The sequence below is a fragment of the Octopus bimaculoides genome, chromosome 12 (genome assembly GCF_046866305.1).
Source record: "Octopus bimaculoides isolate indiv1 chromosome 12, ASM4686630v1, whole genome shotgun sequence".
Taxonomy (NCBI): domain Eukaryota; kingdom Metazoa; phylum Mollusca; class Cephalopoda; order Octopoda; family Octopodidae; genus Octopus; species Octopus bimaculoides.
Genome location: NC_142939.1, coordinates 46,484,844 through 46,488,733, shown reverse-complemented (window position 1 = coordinate 46,488,733; position 3,890 = coordinate 46,484,844). Strand labels below are relative to the sequence as shown.

Below are 3,890 nucleotides of genomic sequence, written 5' to 3'. Positions count from 1 at the left end.
TTGTTATGATCGGCCATTATTATGATTGACCGTTGACTGAACACTATTCAATTTTTTTTTCTCCGTGTTTTTCTCCTTGTCTCCGTATTCTTTCTGTTGAAGAGCGTAGCTCGAAACGTCAAAGACTTTCCGTATTCCCGAGCGTCATACTAATATATACTTTTGTTATTTACACCACCTGTCCTCGTCTATTGTTATTATTTGTATATTCTCCCATATATATATATATATATATATATATATATATATATATATATATATATATATATATATATATTTCTTAGGGAATGGCATGACAATCATTAGATCGTAACACATCTTTCCTTGAAATATACGACTTTTGTGTCTATTTAAAGATGCCAAAATAATATTATAGAATCTTGATTTTAATGAAATATATTTACATATGCAAATATTAGAGATGATTTCCTTTTGTTTTGTAACGTTCTATTATTACTATTACTATTTTTTGCTTCAAGGTGAAACATTTGAAATTTCTAAGCACTATTTGGCTGATTGGTATGGGTTGCATAGGATATGGTAGATTGATTTAAATACAGCAGAAGTAAATACTGTAGGAATTAATATTTAGAATCGTGATTAATCAACAAGATTTTCTCACCGATGCAAGGAATGTGAAATGACTTCAATTAGGTTTCGAAGTCATTAGATTCGTAGGGAAGAATGAGAGTCGTAAGGACGGCAATTAAGACAAATATATAAACTTTCATGCCAAAGGCTCTCATAGAAGTTTGGTTAATACGACTTCTCTATAACTTGCTCAGTCGAACAGGCCGGTAGGGGAGATTTAGATAATTGGCGAAAGACTTATTTAGTAGAAAGTGCTAGATACAGATGGTAATCGAAAATAAACAGTATTAAAATGTAAGTGACCGATTTACAGTTTACACCTCATATTTCCAGTGTGTTATTCTGATTTTGCTAGAATAAAAAATATAAAAACTCACCTCACCAACTGTTTTTCAGTGAGTCATGGTCAAGGAATTAGGATATTAAGAAATATTATAATCAGGTGAATACATAGATCTAGTTTTCAACCATTTAAATATGCTTCGTTATTTAAGAGTTGAAAAGATTGAATAGATTTAGTTTCTAGGAATGTGACACAAACAATTCCAAACATATAGAATTCGGCAAGATTTTGACTCTTTGTTAGACTTATTAAATCATGTTTACATTCCCATTTCTTTGCTAATATTTTCGTGCAACTAAGGGGCCGAGCTGGCAGAAACGTTAGCCCGCTGCAGTTAATTTGTCTTGGCGAGAATTTGGTTAGTAATTGTTATTAATATTTATTGTCATTGTTGCCATTTATTGTTAAATTTTGAACTTTTGTTATTGTTCTACGTTCTGTTTTAACAGACGGATTTTTAAAATAATTTTTGGAATAAATATTTCGGAAAATATTTATTTTCGTGAAAATGAATTCGGTGGACAAGTCATCTAACCCTGACAAAGCTAACCAAAGAGCAACTGTAAAACAAGACAAAATGAACGAAAATGTGAACGAAAGCCACATAAATGCAGTAAACGGAAAAAAAGAACCAAGAAGTAAACATAAATGCTGAAAACGGTAAAATGAATAACGGAAAAGTAAACCCAACAGAAGACAACCAAAAGAAGATTAATTTTGCTACCGCAGCCGGTGTGAGATAAGATAAATTGAACATAGAGCTAGATTCACTCCGGCAACACGGAGGTATGTTCGAAAGGGAAGGTTTTGATGTTAAAACCACCCTCCCTAATAAACTCATCGAAGAAACAAAGAGGAAAATAATAACATATAAGACAATGATAATAAAAGACAAGAAAATAGACAAGGCATCCAAAGAAGAAATCGAGAAGTGCCTACAACCCATCTGGTAAGACATCGAGTTCCTGACCAGAGGGAGAACATACGCCACAGTATGGTGTACTTCAAAAATGAGGAAAAGGCTATAAAACACTCGCCCCAACCAATAAAAACCAAGGAAGTCATTTTATTACCAACTTATACGGGTAGGTGAACATCCGAAATAGTTATTGAGGAAATCCCACCAGAAATAAATGTCATCTGGATTATCTCAGCCCTTCTTTGGGGCTTGAGGATAAAATCAAGATGATTGAAGCTTCCAGAATACAACAACAGAACTGCTGGGGCCAAGGGTTAGAGATCATAATCCAAGCGCCCCCCACCCCAGACGTTAATTGCTGAGAACATCCACATCGGAGAAGAAAACACCTTGCGGGTAATGGTGGAGGGCAGGAAACCCAAATACTACGAATGTGGCGAAAAAGGCCACATTCGGGTAAAAGGCCCCACACACAAAGAGAAAGAAGAGGACAAAAGAAAAAAGCACAAAACCAAAAGACCGACAAGCAGAACCCCAGCACTGATGGTGTTCAACAAACCGGGGGGGGGGGGAAGACGGCTGGTCGGTAGTAAGAACTAAAAAAAGGAAGAATAATAAACGACAACCAACCCAACCCTACAACAACCAAAAGAAAAAACTCGGGACATTCGAAAAAAAAATTACATCCCCACCACCACTATTCCTCCCAAAAGTCAACAATATCAGATTCCTCCCCATCGTATTCCCCCCTCGGCGATGAGTCCCCCCTTTCCCCTCTAGTTCGAATTTCCCCCCTCTCCCAGACATCAATGGGATCGATAAATTAAGAACCAATTGCGTCCTGGGGTTGATCTAATCGATTTGACCCCATCCCTAAAAATTTCGGGCCTTGTGCCTAGAGTAGAAAAGAATATATTCTTTCCATGGAACGACAGCCCATCCACGTCACTATGCAGCATCTTCAGTTAACTTTTCAATATAACAGTTTTTTGTAATAATTCACAGCATTCTGAAAAGTATATTGAAGCATTTTTGTGATATAAACTTATTAAGTCTTATCTTTTAAATATTTATTTTTGTTTCTTTTTGCTTGCCCTGTTAATAGAATTTCATAATTTTGTCTATGCACTATCTGCTATAGCTGGTAATATTTTGTCATAATTTTTTATTTCCAGTTACTTATTTAGCTGATGTTGTCAAGGTGAATAACTTAATCTTCACAATAAAGTCATTAAACATCAACAAATAAGAGTTATTTTAGTTTTAAGATCGCCATCTGCACAGAACTTTATTGGTTCTCAAAATAGTATCAAATTCGACTCCGGGATTACAGCTTCCTCTTAGCTTCCTTACGTCTTTCTTCTCATTTCCTGCTCTATCTGCACTCAACAGACAGACGTCAGTGTTTCAGTAGATAAATCATTACCAGAAACTTATCAAGCATGCCGATATGTTCGTCATATTCAAATCTATTTCCCCGCAGTTTTTGATTTCTTTATATTTTACTAATAATATATTTTCAAAATATTCCCATATAAATAAAAGAAAATATTTAATTTAAATTTTCGAATTCCTGATAAATAATGACATGGCATTATCGATGTTCATTGGATAAGAAACGAAAATATACTTGGGTTTATTAATTTGCGTTCAGTGCTATATGTGTTAATTATTCACTAAGTTAAACTATCATAGAAGGAAATGAAAAACAAACTTTTAGTGTTTCTATTCATAGCGAGAAGCAAAAATCCATTCTTGGTCAATGAAAACTTGTCATTAACCAATTAAATCAATGACTAATATTATATCTAATGGTATTAACTAGCAATATAGGTTAAAAATATATTTTGGAGCTCTTGCTTTCTGGGGCTGCTTCATTCCACTTGCGTTTGTTGACTCAAAACCGAAATAGAAGAAATATACTTCACGTTAGAGCGTACGTAGGTTCAAAACCCGGGACGACGTGGTATAATGTTGAATTGTTAAGCAAACTACTGTATCTGCCTGAATCTAAGGAACATGGATAAAAGGATGCAT

The 3,890-nt window shown here is 34.6% G+C and overlaps 1 long non-coding RNA gene across 1 annotated transcript; it reads left to right on the top strand.

The window, feature by feature from the left end:
* Positions 1-487: 487 nt before the first annotated feature.
* LOC149133088 (uncharacterized) lies at positions 488-2,943 on the top strand. Its single transcript, XR_016243839.1, has 2 exons — positions 488-1,292; positions 1,384-2,943. It is a non-coding gene; the product is annotated as an uncharacterized LOC149133088 (long non-coding RNA).
* Positions 2,944-3,890: the final 947 nt, after the last annotated feature.